The sequence below is a fragment of the Alosa sapidissima genome, chromosome 6, assembly GCF_018492685.1.
Source record: "Alosa sapidissima isolate fAloSap1 chromosome 6, fAloSap1.pri, whole genome shotgun sequence".
NCBI lineage: Eukaryota > Metazoa > Chordata > Actinopteri > Clupeiformes > Clupeidae > Alosa > Alosa sapidissima.
Genome location: NC_055962.1, coordinates 28,927,434 through 28,945,845, shown reverse-complemented (window position 1 = coordinate 28,945,845; position 18,412 = coordinate 28,927,434). Strand labels below are relative to the sequence as shown.

General features: G+C 44.5%; 1 long non-coding RNA gene across 1 annotated transcript; it reads left to right on the top strand.

The window, feature by feature from the left end:
* Nucleotides 1-3,240: 3,240 nt before the first annotated feature.
* On the top strand, nt 3,241-14,060 carry LOC121712294. Its single transcript, XR_006032576.1, has 2 exons — nt 3,241-3,312; nt 13,352-14,060. It is a non-coding gene; the product is annotated as an uncharacterized LOC121712294 (long non-coding RNA).
* The last annotated feature ends 4,352 nt before the right edge of the window (nt 14,061-18,412 follow it).

Genomic DNA, 18,412 nt, shown 5'->3' with positions numbered 1-18,412 from the left:
CAGTAAACCTTTGTGCCAAGCGATTCTGTGTGCGATTTCGACATGATTTTGACACGATTTCAGTCGGAATCAGTTTCGATAAGACTTAAAAAAAACTTTTGAATCGGGCCGAATTACTGTTCAATATGAGTAGGCTCAAGATTAGCAGAAGTTACAATCAATGTTCCATCTCTGGTTGGATCCGAGTGGATTTCTGGCATATCAGAATTTTTTGGCGGCTCTCTTGCAGTGTGAGCAGTCAAATGTACAGTGGGAGCACTGTAATCACATCCAATTGAAACGAGTCGTGTGAGTTACCATATCGTATGTAGACCCAATCGTATGCGATTGAAAAAAAAAACACATAAAGTGTCTGCCCAGCATTAGACTAATCCCTTTTATTATACTTGGATGAACTACTGGTTGATGCCCCAGTTTAGTTGTCTTCAGATGTCACTTTGAAAAAAAATCAATTGGCTCTCGACTTTTGACAGTAGACGATGGCATAGGATTCAGCTATGCATCACCAGTGGCAAGTTTGTCTGAAAGAAGCTGGGTACTGCTCTGAAAGCCTGGTCTCCTCCATATCTGATATCTCAGACACATCAGTCTCACTGTTAGAATGTAACTCCTTTGATCAGTTAAAACGTTAATGTGTGAAAACAGTCCCTGGGGTTGGCAACACAGCCTGAAGTGACACAGATGTTCTATTTTAATTAAAAGTGGTAGCAAGTACATCTTGAAACAATGCTCAAAGCTTGCTTGCGTTGTTGGTTGGGTAATTGGCTCTGGACTTTTGAGAAATGAAGCCTAGCGACAGTATACGATGACATTGGATTCAGCTATGTGCCACCAGTGGCTGATGGCAATCAGGTGATGAGACGGAGTTCCAAGTGCTGATTGGCTGTTGCAGTGACTTGTTGTCATTTCATGTCCTTCCCGAATTTCACTCAGATTAGAAGGACAGAAAGTTCTCACAGGAAGACCCTAATGCTTCGTCAGACTCTAATGCTACGTCAGACTCTAATGCTACGTCACTCCTTCATTCATTACTCCTGACCAATCACCAGTCTACATCGGCCTTTATAATGACTCGGCTCATGCACCAGCCCTGCTGCTTCCACGTGCCGATTTACGATGTTCCCATCCTCCCTGCCCAATCACAGTTTGGCCCTAGTCCAGCTGTCCAGGGGGTAGGCTTCGCCCCTGTCGTCTCGTTCCAGCAGGATCTGCAAGCTCAGAGACCTGGACCGACGACGGGGCCTATGCAAAAGACTATCTCATTGTTGCTTATGTCTTGTTATTCTTTTGATAGATTAAAAATATTCGTTAACTTTCACCGTGAAATACTGTTTTAACTTTGCCTAAGTCAGTAGGATCACTGCCTAAGTATGTTCCAAAGAGGCTGGGTACTGCTCTCAAAGCCTGGTCTCCTCCAACCCTGCTGATATCTCAGACACATCAGTCTCACTGTTCAAATTGGACAGTCCTTTGATCAGTTAGAATGTGTCAAAACAGTCTGCATGCCTGGTGTTGGCCAGACAGGCTGAAGGGACATAGATGTTACATTTCAATTAAAAGCTGTAGCAAGCACATCTTGAAACGATATTGAAGGCTTGTTTGGATAGTACTTGGGAAGTCACCTCCTTCTCTGCTTAAACAATGAACAGTGTACCAAATCTGTGTCAAATCTACTAGACCTTCAGAGTTTACATTGTTGCCTAGAGAGGCAAACAATTGAGATGGTGAAATTGGCTGCTCCGCTAGGCCTGGTCTCTCGAGTCACTTGAGACGTCTCTCTGCCACTTGAGAAGTCACCTCTTCTGCTGCTTAGCCCACGCACTGTCGAAGCAATGAGGCAAAGCCAGGAGTCGGCCAAAGGCACTTCTCGGCTAGTCCTGGACCTCTCTTGCGGCTATCTCACGGACAACAGCCTCCTGCTGAGGTTTCCTCTTCCTCTCTCGCAATCGCTTCAGTGACAGGCGTGTGGGTCTGTATGCACCCCCCCCCCCCCCCCCCCGCCATGTCACTGCTTCCTCCCCACAGATAACCAGCTGCTGACCAGCCATCCATCAGCTGAACTGGGTCAGATCCAAATATGGCCATTAGTGCAGCATCATTGACTTCTAATGGCCGCAATGAAGGGCTTTTCCATGCCATGTGTGATAAGGGCATGCTTGTTGGCCTGCTATAGAACACCACCGCACCACTGTGTACACATGGGTCTATGTATAGCCTGGATCTCAGTATGGGTGAAGAGAACAGAGTGGTCCCGAATGGTGGCGTGCTCATGACGCGAGTCCCAGCCCAATTCGTTTGGAATTTTTTAAACTGCTTCCTGCCCCGTTGCACATTCCTGCCACAGACTTCACACGGACGCCGACCAATGGCAGCAGCGGGGAGATGCACAGCAGCCCAAATTTGGGGATAGCCAGAGGTCACCTACCATGCCCACGCATTCCCCTCCTGGTCTTGCACTATGGAAAACAAACAAACTAGAAACAGAAAGAAAAAATATTTCCCAGTGATGTTTTCCACGCGCCTCTGCCAGAATGTGTTGCCAAGAGGAACGGACATGCGTCACCTTGACTCGTCCTGAACGCTCGACTCCGTTCTGACAACACTCGAGCCAGTCACGAGAAACTCCACAAAGCCGCACTTGTGCCACGCGTGGGACCGCTAGCATGTGGCTGGCAAGATTCCTCCGTCATTCCGGAGATTGCCCTCGGGGTCATACCACCAAGTGGATCGCACCTCCCCGCTGCGAGTGCGTGTGCAGGGATTGGCCCAGACCTGTACAGAAATTGCCAGGCACAGGCGGCATGTACACACACACACACACACACACACACACACATAAGCACACACACACTGACACACACATACACACACATATACATACGCACACACACACATACACACAGACACATATACACACACACACAGACACACACACCAACAAACAAACAATTAGGAAGTGCACTCCCATCCATCTGGTACAGACGGGAACAGTCCTGGGTGTGGATGTTGTGCAAGGTAATCACACACAGGGGCATACTGTAAATATAGACCATGATACACGCAAGTGGACAGTTTTTTATCTGTGTGTGTGTGTGTGTGTGTGTGTGTGCGCGCTTCAGAGGGGAGCTTTAGTTCTTCCAAACAAAAAAATACTTGAGTGTTTTTATCAAAGTTTTGATTCCTTGCTGTGCATAACTATGCTTTCTGTTTGGTTTTGTTTTATTTTTCTTAGAAAGTCCTCTCAAGCACAAGCTGTGTTGTCCTGCTCGCTGGAAGTGCCCATGTCTTCATGCTGTTATGTAATTTTTCCAGGTCTGTCAGCCTCGGCAACAACACTTAGCCCTTTAGGACACTATTGACTTAATCACTTACAGTCCTTACATTCTTTCATCAAATACAGACAAAAAAAACATACAACAGCACAAAGGCACATTGAGTTAGAGACAACTACTGTTGCTTGGTTTCCCTGATGCATGCATGATGACACAAGTGTTTGAAAAGCTAGCTGATGGATCTGTTCATATTTTGGGGTCCAAGCATATTTGATTCATATGTCACTCCAAAGTAACACGTGTCATGTGAAAAGCATGTGTTCCTTCACCATAGTTACACTATGACACGGCCTTTTCTGCGGCAACAAAGGATAGGAGCACAGGACATATTCACTCAGCAAAGGATAGGAGCACAGGACATATTCACTCAGCAAAGGATAGGAGCACAGGACATATTCACTCAGCAAAGGATAGGAGCACAGGACATATTCACACTCTGCTAACTGTAGTGGAGTCCTTTAATGCACCTGCACTCCCCATGCATGGAAAAGCATCGAGTATAACTACACGCACTGCAAAATCTATTCAAGCATTAAGGCATGAGGCAACAAAATACAATGATATACCACAGTACATGGAAATGCAGTGAGGACAACAGGAGGGGTGTGTGTGTCTGTGTTTGAGCTGGGGTGTGTGTGTTTGTGTGTGTGTGTGTTTTAGCTGGGGAGTGTGTGTGTGTACGCGCTGGTGTGTGTGTGTGTGTGTGTGTGTGTGTGTGTGTGAGCTGGGGTGTCTGTGTGTTTGAGCGTGGGTGTCTGTATGTGTGTGTGTGTGTTTGAGCTGGTGTGTGTGTGTGTGTGTGTGTTTGAGCTGGGGTGTGTGTGTGTGTGTGTGTGTTTTTGAGCTGGGGTGTGTGTGTGTGTGTTTGAGCTGGGGTGTGTGTGTGTGTGTGTGTGTTTTTGAGCTGGGGTGTGTGTGTGTGTGTGTGTGTGTGTGTGTGTGTGTTTGAGCTGGGGAGTGTGTGTGTCTGCGCGCTGGTCTGTGTGTGTGTGAGCTGGGGTGTCTGTGTGTTTGAGCGTAGATGTCTGTATGTGTGTGTGTGTTTGAGCTGGGGTGTGTGTGTGTGTGTGTGTTTGAGCTGGGGTGTGTGTGTGTGTGTGTGAGCTGGGGGGTGTGTGTGTGTGAGCTGGGGTGTGTGTGTGTGTGTTTGAGCTGGGGTGTGTGTGTGTGTGTGAGCTGTGGTGTGTGTGTGTGTGTGTTTGAGCTGGGGTGTGTGTGTGTGTGTGAGCTGGGGTGTGTGTGTGTGTGTGAGCTGGGGTGTGTGTGTGTGTTTGAGCTGGTGTGTGTGTTTGGTGAGTCAGACTGTGGAATCATAATAGCCACCACAGAAGGCCGCTGAGAACCGCAATAAAAAATTATGACATTTTTTGATGATTGATTGTCTTGGTAGTTCGCTGTGGTTTTATTCCAAATGGTACATTTGTCATCAATGGCATGTTTTCAGATTTGCTAAAAGTTTAAACAAAAGAGAGACTTTTGAAGTTTGTATATGTCTGTTGGGGCCTTTGTTTGCCACGAATATTATAACTGGCCAACATTTTAGAAATATATTTTCAACTACTGGCTCTGAGCTGCAATGGAAGTAAATATGATTAAAATACAAAATGTATAGGTACTAGTCAAAACAGGTCTTACATTAGTTTGACAGAAATGAGACAACAGAAACTCTGAACCTGTGCACCCTAAACTGTGCACAAGAAGGTGAAAGATCTAGTCCCCTATATCATGTAGTTCATATTTCCACAACAATCTGGAGTGCTCTGGATGCCAATAACAATCACCTCCTCATTTGGCTCATGCTTCGGATCTCGGCTGACTGAACTTGTGTCCTCTGTTTCCTGTTAAGCTGAACGGCCTGGTGCCCCTCATATCGGAATGCTTTGGAACACTCGGCACATTTTGTTTTTCATAATCGCATGAGTAATGGAATTTTCTTTATTATCAGTCTATCACTGTGTTTACACATATTGTCGTACTCCCGGGCCACGCTCATGACGTCGTTGTCACGGTAACCATGACAGCAGACATAAAGTTTGTCGGCAGGGCTAGCTAGAGTGGAATGGGTGACACAAGAGATATGCATACTAGATTGCTTCCATCCTCACTGTCCAGTGGCTAATATGAAAGTATTAACCTGAAATTTGTGTTTGCGTGTTTGTGGGTCAGTCACACATGCTGGGCCAGGAAAAAGATAAACATTGCTCCTGGTTCAAATCATTACAAATCTCTATTTAAAAACGTGTTTTGTTTTTATTCCCCAACTATAACTATAACAGATAACAGGAGGCACACGATAGAGTGGCAACACAGTACTAGTACTAGTGAAAAGGAGCTGCAACTTTGCCCATGCATTCCAAAGCACACACTAAAACACGGCCATTCTCACGTCATATGTGCATCAGTCTCAACCAAGTCAGAGGGAACAACACTAGATTTTACAGCTAATCCAGAACATCAGGACAGCTCGAACAACATTAGCACTTACATATAATAACTCTTATTATTTATTATTAATTGCTACTCTGTTTCTGAGGTGTATACAATAGATTAATCTGGAATCTTTTCAGTCTTGAGCCTGGCCAACTCTCCTCAACAGTGATTTTGGAAGGGAAAAAAAGCACACACACATACACACACAATTCTTCTCCATGAATTAATCTCTGTTGGAGAATGACATAATGATGGCTGGATGCTGTCTCCCATCGTAACACAGTTTTGTATACTTAAAGTAGTCACTAGACTAGACATGTAATGAATGATCTTTGCTGGCTCATAGTATCTCAGTAGCATGCTCTCTCTCTCTCTCTCTCTCTCTTTCTCTCTCTCTCTCATGTTTGTTATGGTTTTGTCTAAGCCCAGGTCTCGCTGTCTCAGTCACCTGCCTCAAAGCCCATACCAAATCACACGGTGCAAATAAGAAGCCAGTATCGGGTTGTAATCTCTTCCTTTATACTTCTGACAAGTTGAATGTCTGCCTGAAGAGTCTAGCCTTTTGTTTGTCTGTAGTCTTTGTTTTCAAACAGTTACCCAGCATCTACACACTGTATTTCCTTGTGAAAATCCCCTTCAGTAATTTAATTCAATGATCACCACCACAGGGATTTTTCTACAAGCTCTGAAATACATGCACTGAAATGCATCCATTTTAAGCACTGAAATGGATGAACCATAACTGAGACATCATTCAGGGGTCCGACGGCTATCTGTCCACACTGACTTGTAACGGAAGGGCATGATGACATGACATTGCATTCTTGTCCCACAGCATTTCGGGGGTCATCCTTATGTTCCCCGGGTCCTATGTTCTCTAGGTCCTATGTTCCCCGCTCGGGGTTATGGTTATGGTTATGGTTAGGGTTTTAAAAAAGGGTCCTATGTTCCCCGGTCCCATAGGTACGCTCCCGCATTTCAGGTATATACATCTTGCGAAGATGCTCACGGAACTGTAAAGCTGCATGGGGTATTGCTATTGCAGCTAGCTGCTTCCAATGCCAGCTCAGGACTCCACTCACTGTACATAATACCAGCTCTGTTTGTCGGCTTGAACAAAACCACATCATGTTGCGGTGGGCAAATATTTGGGCTTGGTCCGCCCCATGATCAGTTGTCCCACAGGCAGACACATGCACACGCACACAAACACACGAACACACACACACACACACGCACACAAACACACGAACACACACACACACACCAGACACACACAGACACCGCACACATACACGCCAAACACATACACACACACACACACACACACCAGACACACACAGACACCGCACACATACACGCCAAACACATACACACACACACACACACACACACCAGACACACACAGACACCGCACACATATACGCCAAACACATACACACACACACAGACACCGCACACATACACGCCAAACACACACACACACACACACACACACACACACACACACAGACACACACAGACACCGCACACATACACACCAAACACATACACACACACACACATACACACACCCCAGACACACACAGACACCACACACACACACACAAACACACACATCTTTATTTGGCATTGTCTGGGGCTTTCGCTGCTCCATTGTGCTCATTAAAGAGATTTGGATGGAGAGAGTGACCGCCACCCTCTGATAGGTAACTATTGTCTTGGAGACTGTGTGGGATCTCACTGCAGCCATGGCCTCCTAAACAAGACCACATGGCCCTGACTGGACAGGAGAGTACAGAGTACATGATGCCCTGGAGTTGTACATGTGCTGTCTAATTCACCAGAGAGAGAGAGAGAGATGGATGGTTGGAGAAAGAGAGAAAGTGTACATTGGTGTTTTCCATTGTGGGCAAAACCAAGGACATAATACCAGACAAAATGTGCTGAAACAGCTTTGGACACGTTCCTACACACGCAAGCTGTCATTGCGGGGGGTCCACAGACTTGTCAAAGCACAGAGGACATTGAGAGGCATGTCAGTGATGGCCTCCATCTGTTGCTTTTCTGTGGTTTGCCATTGGATATGGTAAATCATGTAAGTTATTTCATATACTAGATTATTTTTTTCTCTTACCCGACTAAGTGGAACCTGAACTTGCCTGGGAAGGGTAAGGGGGAGAGACTGCTGACTCACTCACTTGCTGCTGCACGTGCCTGGTGGCCTGTGTGAGGTCTCTGCCTGAAACCTTTTGTCACAAGTGACCTTTGACCCTTTCCGTCTGCTGGAAGTCAGTCAGGGCCCCCATGCATGCGCAGCAACCTCAGGTGACGCGTTCAGTGGGAGGGATAGCCCCTCACACACCAACGGACAGGTGTCCATGTTTCAGACATCTTTTCCTGTTGGCCAAACTCTTCCCCATATGTGGGTCAAAGGTTGAGGACCGACCCTAATGGGGTCACAGGTTCACCTGCACCAGAGCATCTGTGGTCAGTGGAGCAGACCCAGACAGGTTCATAAACGTTAACGGAGCGAGTTTGAGCTGAGCGTTTATGAGACCCGACACGGAACTGGGTTAGGTTTTACAGTGGCCACAGTGCTCTGTGTGGTCCAGGATGATCCCACAGTATGAGTCTCACAGACGACCATTTTGACAACGATTTGTCAAGATCTGTTTGTGCACAATGGAGGCTTTTGTTTTTTCTACTTGTGTGTTCTACCACATTTCAATGTTTTATTCACATCCTAAACAAGGAGTAGCTTTTTCCATCGTAAAATGTATTAGTGGAAAGGGCTTAGAACTTCCTGACCCTGCTCTGCCAACACTACTTTTCAAAATCCTGAAAGTTATGTTCAAGAAGCAAAACGATGGGCAAGATGTAACAAAATCATTGATAGCCATCTCCACTATGAAACTGGCAATATAATTACATAATCTTTAGGGCTGTCAAAATAACTGATTCATTTCGATTAATTAATTTCAGAGTTAATTAGTTGTGCAGATTAAATTAGTGCAGATTAATCGATTCCGTATGACCTTTGACCCCGAGCCGTTCTAGTCAGCAAAAATTAGACTGTAAAATGAAGGAGAGAGATGAAAACGTGCTGCCTGAATCATGGATTGGAACATTTACTTTTAAAAAACGGCCTGATGGTGTTGATAAAAAAATAAAGTGTTGAAAATAAAGTCCTCTGCAATGTCTGCAGCAAGGAAGCACTGGAGTTCATCAACTCTATAGTCGCACATCAATGCAAAGAAATTAGTGTTAACATTGAGGGGAGTGTTATTTTCATTGTGTTCCCTAGGTTATATCTGTGGCCTGAAATGCCTTGTATGTGAAAAAAAAACTTATTCCCGAAGCACTTTTGAATTTATTTCCTCAGCATATTAGGTCATATCATAGATTATTATGGCAATTATTTGAACAATGAAAATAATAATAAAAGAGTCTTTGAACTTTAATGTCACTAATGCTGATTATTCAATGATTCATTTGAATTTAAATATTTAAAATACTTTCACAGCAAAAATTATATATGCGATTAATTAATCACAGAGTATGTAATTAATTAGATTATTTTTTTTAATCGATTGACAGCCCTAATAATCTTACATTTTAAATTATCTTAATAAATCAAGTAATCTCAAATTAGGGTATGCCTGCCGGGTGTTTAGATCAATCTGAATACAATTTTTCAGATTTTTCAGTTTTATAAAGAGATCTGAGTAAAATGTTCATTTGAGTTTTTATAAAGTATTAATGTGTTAATGTGTTAGCTCAGCCTACTGTGTTTGGATTAATTCATTATAAATGCCATTGTAGGCGGGTGTGTGTCAACCAAGACATGCTCTTGGACTCAAAGGAGAGGGAGCATAAACACTTCTCCCAATCAGAGCATTGTTTACTGATGAGTTGTCCCCTATAACAGCACTCCTAGAGGAGGTTGTGAGATGGCCTTGGACTGACAGGACAAAGAGTTTGTGTTGTGTTGTGTTGTGTTGTGTCAAAGACAGTTTAATAATATCTGGCCCAGCCCAGCCCTTTTTTAATTATCCCACTCTGCCTGGAAAATATCAATCTGTTGCAATCAAAACTGAAGATTTGTGTGAGCCCGTTAAAATGCTGGAGGCGGTAAGAGATTGTTTTTGAAGAAACCGTTTCATCATCACCATTCTCTCACATGGCTTGATCCGACACACCTTCACAATGATGAGTCAACATGAGTCGAAATGCTACCAGCCAAGGATTCCTCTATGACTGCTGAACATATGTCTAATCACTTACTGAATTGCTGCAGGACACCCTTTAAAACAGAACATGGATAGATGTTTATAAAGCCAAAAACCCTATTACAGAGAGAGGCTTTGCGATATGAAATGCAGATTTCAGCGTGTGACAGAATGAAGTTGGGCTGTGGCCGCCCGCCTCTCATTTGGGTTCAGATGGCTGCATCGCGAGGAGCTCTCGCTAAGCAGACATGAGCCAACCACACTGTCACTCCTGACGTGTGCATCTGGTGGATTCGTGTGGTAGCCTATTGCACATGTTGGAAGTTTAGGAATTCCCGGCAGTCGTGCTACCTGAGACCTGTTTAGTAAGACCTCGCTTGAATGGGTATGCCACTGATGTAAAAGTTTGTGACTGCAGACTGTAGAGGGTGACCATGACTGTGATATAGACTCACGTGGGGCATAAATACTGATCAGATTCCCATTTCTATAAGTGTGAAGGGTTTAAAGAAGTTTGATTTGGTGAACTTTGGCTATCACTTAGTTAAAGTACATTATTGACGCTTGAAAGGGGGCCGAGAGAAATAATCTCAGGGCCGTCGATTACAATTCTGGGGCCGCGTGGTCAGTCATGCCGCTCCCTGATTGGCCGGCCGACCCACGTGGCCCCTTTAGCATTTGCCCAAATTCCAGATTACCAGTCCGTCACTGATTTTGCCCGTGTGTGTGTGTGTGTGATCGTGCACGTGTGAATGGGTGATCCCCTGGAGAATCGCTGGCCTCTCACTGGTCAGCCTCAGCCCTACATATCCTCATCCCCTTCAAGTGTTTGTGCCCCATGTAATGAGTGTAATGGGTCACACTTTACTTGACAGTATCGACATAAGAGTGACATTACACTGTCATGAACGTGTCATAAACAAGTCATAAACATTTATGACATAACGCTTATTTTATTAAGTGACATTCGGTTTTTGTCATAACAAGTTAGGGTTAGGGTTAGGATTAGGGGTCATAAAGTGTTGTTGTCCATCGTTAATAAAAGCTTGATTTCCTTTATGGAACCAGCTCTCCTGCAGCACGGTTACGAACATGGGTGCCTTGTCGGGTTAAAGTTACTGATGTATGAAATATGAATCTTTGGGTGCAAGTCCCATCGTGGCGTAATCAGCAAATCTATCCAGGCCCAAAGCCCCTAAAAACTACACTGCTTGCCAGTATGGTGCAGAGGATGTTGCCTAATGAATTTGTTGCTTTGAATTCTCTCTTCAAAGATGACACTTGGCCCTTCTCCATGTGTTGATGGTTACAGCATACTTTGATAGCCTCAAGGGTTTGCCAGGCACTCCCATCACCCAACACTGTGTTTGTGCTTAACTGTTCTGTCAGAAGGCCTTTTTTTTAGCTTTCTGTGCCTGAGGTAGTCAACATAAGTTTGACATACATACTGTAAGTTAGTAGCGCAGGCTTTGGTTTTCAACGCGGTGGGCAAAGACCCTTTAGGTACGCTTACACCATGGCTTCTTAGCCATTCTCTTGAGGAGAAACAGGTTCAGGCCCAGGAGAGAAGAGAAGCAGACCCAGCATGCCTGGCACAGTCTCTCTCTCTCTCTCTCTCTCTCTCTCTCTCTCTCTGTGTGTATTTGTGTGTCTATGTATGTCTGTGTGAGTGAGAAAGTTTTTCTCCTTCTCTTTTCTCCTTGTCAGCTGCAGCTTGTTGTGGCTACAGGCCTTGCCCCGCCAGCTAACCCAGCCGTCCTCTCCTCTGATGCCCTATCGCCACGGCTCCGATAGCCCGCTCTGTCAAAACACGCTGGCTGCCTTTAGGCCACAGCCGGCGCTGACGGCAGCCTAAAATAACTCCCACCGAGTCACTTACCCAAGAAAAACAAAAAGCACAATCTCCCTAAGATGCCTGGAGTCTTTTGAGTGAGTCCCCAGGGAGCTTTTGATAGATATGGCAAAGGCACGTGGTTCTTGCGGTGGAATCCGCTCCCATTGGGTAGGGCCAGGAGAACCACCCAACGCCACTGGCACATGGTACCCATATACACCACAAAAGCCCTCTCAGGAAATCTATGTTTAATTACAACTAACCACATCATTTGAGGAGTTTATCAGAGGCGGTGAAGAAAAAAGGATAGACTGAAAGCAACTATGGCTAAACAGGAATAGGCTGGCATCCTTGAGACATGTCTCTCACTTCCTTAGAAACACTGTGACGTAGATTTGAGCAAAACTCTCTTTTTACTGATATTCTGTTGACAGACTTTTGCAACCGTTCGGGAAATCTGAGTGTCATTAAAGCCAACCCCCTCATTTGAGGAGCTTGTTAAAAACAGAAAATATACGGATGGACACAGAGCAGCTATAACAATGGCTGGCATCCTTGAGACAGGTCTCTCACTTCGTTAGAAACACTATGATTTAAGCAAAACACCTCTGACTGATTTTCTGCTGAAAGACTTTGAGCAATGTTGTTTATGCAGAGGTGGAAAAGTGCTGAAGGCAATCAGAAGAACAAGAAACCTTCAAATATTTTTTTAGCATGCACTGGCAAATATGAACAAAACTACATCCATTCATTTCTACAATGTTATTTATACAATGCCTTGTAAGTATTCTATTATTGCAGTAGATGTAGTTTGTTTAAAAACTATTTACTGGGTTTTGTGCAAACCTGGTTTTTATAATCCATTCAATCTGTTGCTATACTCCTGACAGATATTTCATTTCGGAGCTGATGGAATCCAGGCCCGAGTTAATGATGCAGCAAGTCTTACTACTGTTTATCATATATCAAATGTATTTTCATTAGAGTATGGCACTTGATCAGTTCTTTGACAGTAATATGCAAGTGTTGAAAGGGCGCCACTGGTCTTTAGATTTGCTTTTATTAAAGTGCTATTCTGCAGCAGTGTAACCCAATCCCCACTCTTTGTTGCAGCAGATCTCTCCAGGCTCTCTGGGCAATATATAACGGCACGCCCACTCTTTGGGCAATATAACGGCACGCCCACTCTCTGGGCAATATAACGGCACGCCCACTCTTTGGGCAATATATAACGGCACGCCCACTCTGGGGCAGTCCTCTAGTCAGAGTGTAATCAGCATCAAGTGGGCTTCTGACTGCCACACACGTGCCTGAAATTGTCCTCAAAAACCAACTAAATCTGAAATGGCTCGATATTAACACTCCCCTTCCCCAACAACAACAGTAAAAAAACGACTTGGCAGAAGACACGCTGAAATTCCTGATTGCATAATGCCATTGTCCAGCTGAGGCATAATTGGTGACGGGTTGTTGCCAGGACGCCACCAATCAATTCCACTTTACCTCTTTGTCTTTTTCCCCAGGAGGGAGAGAGGGCCCCGGATATGAAACAATCCCTTTCTGTGGTGGACCATCCCTGGCCCCGGACCAGGAGGGTCCTGAAAGTGTCCCCAGTTTGAAAGGAGGTTTACGGTTCCTTGCCCTGTGGGGAGTCACAAGGGTCATGTTTGTGTGAGTACAAACAAGATTTATAGCGCAACAGGCAGTCAAGTATTTCATTGTGATTCCCAAAGCGTGACAGGGAAGGACTCCGCATGAATTGGCTTCTGCCAAGCCCCGGAGGTCCCAATCTTGGCACAGAAAAAAGACCACAAAATGACCCACTCTGAGGTGTTTATTATGCCGTTTTCTCACACGGTTTGCCATTTACAAATACCAAATGTATTTGCATATCTTTATTGCCTCAACTGTTTTTTTTTTCTTGCGGAGCAATCCAATTAGCGTTTTTAGCCAGTTTTATTATCCCTGAGAAAGTATATGCTACAGCTTGCCTTGCGATTATGTCATATCGCTCAATTATGACAGAGAAAATTATGTAAGGATCAGACTACACAATATGTTTGTCTTTTATGATGGTCATTATGCACAATTAGGCAATAATATTGGCATAGATTATTGTGGTCTCTTGGTTAAGTGATGGACAATACTCCAAGTTTGACCCAACAAATCATGGTTCACGTCCTTGCACAATCATGTCTATGTGCAGACTTGTGTGACAAAAAAAAAAAAGAAGAGAAAGGAAACAAATTGAGGACATGGGTGTCAGGGCTGGACTGGGACTAAAAAATGGCCCGGGCATTTTGGCCATGGCGGCCCACCATGATTATTTATACGATATGCTGAGGCACACGACATACCAGAGGATATATGCGCACATTTATCATCCATTTCGGGAAAGCAATGTTTCACTAATATTACATGATAATAATAACTGTAAGCTGTAACACCTGCAAACTATAACTTTATGGCAAGCTAAAATAACACTGTAAGTTGGACACTGAGTCATAGCATTATTTGAAAACAAAGGCTATTAAAACACACACACACACACACACAACCGCCCTGCAACCGCTGTAACAGTCGACCTTGGGGTGAACATATCTGTGATTTTGACACATTTTGCTGCGTCCACTTGTAGGCTTTTTAGCCTTTTGTCTCGCAGCTTCTGTGCGCCCCCCTTGCGCTTTTGTGGTTTATTAGGCCTACTATCCATTTTCACAATTTCACAGACGGAAACTCACTTCTCTCCGCGGTCAGACAGCTCAAATGGCAAAATTTGATAATCCTGGGAGGGGAGGGGGAGGGCTGAGAGATATCATTGGACTAGACCAATGTCCGTCAAGAAAATCAACCAATGGGTTTCGTGTCTCAAATACCGTTGCAGTGGATATTTTTTAAAATTACTATTAAATTATGTCAGCCCCGGCCCAAAAATGTGTGTCGGCCCGGTACGCCCGATGGCCAGTCCATGCCTGCTGGGTGTCATGAAGAAGACAGTATAGGCTGTCATATCCTTAAAAGACAATTTGAGACACCAAATGTGTTCTGTCAAGAACATTAGAACATTAGAACAAGAACATTACATTGACTCTCCTCCCTTTCAGTGTTCCTCCTGCCACAACAGAGACAAAATCATGTCAATTTATTTTGTCTGATCTCAGCATAACGAATGCCCATCAGAGAGGCAACCGAGGCTGCTGCTGTTGGATCTGAAGGATTCTCCAGAGCTGTGACAGATTTAGGTGATATCATCTGCTATGTGTCTAGGAGATGCTTGTAATAAATGCGAGCCATTAAGAGACCACTGCTAAGGATTTTCCATTGTTAATATTGAGAGAAATTCTCTCTTGGGTATGCATTTTGAATCTTCAATATCTGCTGACCAAGTCAGTCTATTTTTACTTACTTTGCATATTACTTGATGTACAGTGCCAACTCTAAAGGTCAGAGCACTCGTCTCTGATGTGATTTGGAGATTATTGTTTTTTTCCCTTCTGATCTCTCCGTAGACGTGGAACAAACACGTAATCTCAAATGGCTGGGCAAGGGAACAGTTGGTGCACAGCGTGGCCTTGATGTGATAACGTGAAATTAAAGGGATCGAATGCCCAGAAATGTTTCCGCTTTTAAGTCCCAGTGACAGCAAATATGTACTTTTCAGATTTTCCATAAATAGGCTGAGAAATGTAAAACAATTTTGTTTTTTTGTCCTGATGATCTCTCACCAACCACCGACCCACCCACTCCTGCCCTTCGAGAACAACGCGGAGATGATAAATTAGACTGTGAAACAGACACAGCTACCCCTAGCTGCAGAAATGTGCTGGAGACGGCTCTGGCTTTTCCACAGGAGAAGTCACGCACTGTCTGGTCTTCATTGAGAAAGGCCCGAGCTTCCAGCAGCTTATTACTTATCAGACTTTCTGCCTTTGTGGAACTGATTACAATGGAAGAATGCCGGTTGTCAGAATGGTAGTCTTTCATAATAACTCAGGAACATTTTGAACACATAAATAAATCCCACTGCTGTCTGTGCACTTGAGAACTAAGTGTTCTCAAATTCTCAAGTGTTCTTAGCTCTCAAATGCAAACAGTAGTGGGACAATGGGTCTTTTATAAGCCAACTTGGATACCAACAACGCAGGAATAAATGTTATGGTACATTCACCCATCTACCCTAACACCCCCGCCCCCAAATTGGAAGGCCTACTTGGAGTAAATGGACAGGGGAATTTACTCTCTATACTCGAAGCTGAGTCGCCTGATGGTACGCACACTGCATACAGCCACACACCCTGACCTGAGCCATAATCCATGAGTAGCGCTGTAATACGTTTTATCCACTTGTACTGCAATATAGATAAGTATATGTTATGTTATGTTGTAGTTACAAATATATGTGAAATCAATAAAAAAAACTGCAGCTCCTATCTATTGGATGTGAAACTTGTTTTTTCCAGACTCACACACGTATCTCATCAACTCCCCTCATCCAGAGAGCTTAAGCTGGGACTTCTTTAGATAGGATGCTTGGGTCTTTCCATCCCACCCACACAGCCTGAGAGGGAGGAGAGGAGGCCAAGATGGCGCCTGTGTGCTTCCATGTGCTTCTGTCATTTGTGTTAAGAGATCTGGTCAACACACCTTTGGAACACCCACAGGATCTGTTATGGACCATCTGCTTTTCCTAGTTTGAACTCTCCATTGACCCCCCCCCCCCCCCCCCCCCTCAATCTAACGTTAAAGGAAAAGCCCACTGATACTGAGCAAAATTGACTACTAAAGTGGTTAATAAAGCTCACTTGGGCTGTAAAAAGAAGATTGGGGATATCAGATACTCTCCCTCAAAAAAACAAAAAAAAAACACCACCAATGGAGGGTGTGAGTGTTTTAGGGTGAATGAGAATAAACCAATGGCTGACCTTTCCAACCTAACACTGATTTGGTAATATATGGTCTTCGCATTTAAGTTGAATCCCTTCTCTTTTCATCTGTCTTATTTTATGCACTTGATGGAAAGGCTGGGAAGGTTACTCCAGGTGTGGTGAATAGGGATCGGGTGTGGGGAGGGAGGAGGGGAGAGAGGAAAGGGTGGCTGAAGATTTACTTACTTGTCTGGCTCAAATGTCAGGGCCCTGTCTGCTACCCCAAGAACCAAGGCAGCAACCTTTCGTCTAAATCTCGGTAGGTACCCAAGGAGGAAGAGTCCGTCATTTGAATGACTAATGTGAACTTCCTATAAAACAAAAGCCCCGGCAAATAGAATTCCTCCGACGTTCACGATTTCCTGCAGTGGTGGCCAACATCTTGAATTTCCATTCATAGGGTCGTCACATTCTGAAATTGTGGTATTGGGAATGTCTCCAGATTACTTTCACCGGGCAGACACCTGACGCTGGAACACGTAACACAAGCACATGCAGACCATCTGGGCAGGCCATATTTATGAGAGGTTAGCCATCCTGTTCCCGGTATTTTGTGTTTGTGGCTTCTGATTATTTGAGATGAATATTTTGTGTGCTCCACATTCTCTGGATGTATGATCACCAGGGTCAGACAGAGAATATTACTGCTGTCAACAATCCCTTATTATAAAAAAAAAATCTCAGCCTTGGGTATCCATTATGAGATTGGTGTGATATTAATGTCAATAAGTCATTTAAAAAAGATGTGCTTGTTGTCAGAAATAAACATTCTGACAAATTCTGTTCAGCTTACCCACACAGATGTCTCATTTAAACATGATTTGTTAGAACACAACAGCAACATTTCCCCCGGTCTGAGATGGCTGTGTGTTGTTGGCGGCTTGGGCCGCTGGAGCGAGCTCATCCGCCATGTAAGGATGACTCACACTGATGCACGCTGTCAGACCATGGAGCTGTGGTGAGGCTGGATGGTTTTTTGCACGTGCCGAGAACTCCATGTGCCGAGTTATCACCACCGCTAAAAAACAACAACTTTGTGCTGTGCCACTTAGCCTTTTTACACACACACACACACACACACACACACACACACACACACACACACACACACTCCCACACACACAGACACAAACACACTCAGCAGCCTTAAAACTGAGGCCTCATAAAAACCGACCGTGGCCGTTGACATGGCAGCCTGAAAACAAATACCATCCAGGGTCATATTTCACACGAGACATCGCCATTAATTGCACAATTTCACAAAACACAAGAGTCAGGGACAAGGAATAGAGACACAAAAAGAGAGAGAGAGAGAGAGAAAGAGAGAGAGAGAGAGAGAGAGAGAGAGAGCACAGGAAAAGGTGGTAGAATTTGGTGCAAATACAAAGCTTATGAACTACAAAGGCAGGAATTTGGTTTGCGGTGCTCTGAAAGGGGGTTGGTATGGTCTTTGTGGGTTGAACTGTGGTCAGACCTTTCCATGCAAAGCCACCGGGCTCGGGAGATTTAGGGCTGTCAGCCTGTTGGCCGTGTAACACGTTTTCTGGCAAAGTGACCCCCCTGGATCCAACGGAGATAAGCACATTCGGTATGCTGAGTATTTGTCCCAAGTAGGAAGCTGCAGCGCAATGTAAAACATGACGGCAGTGAGGACAGATA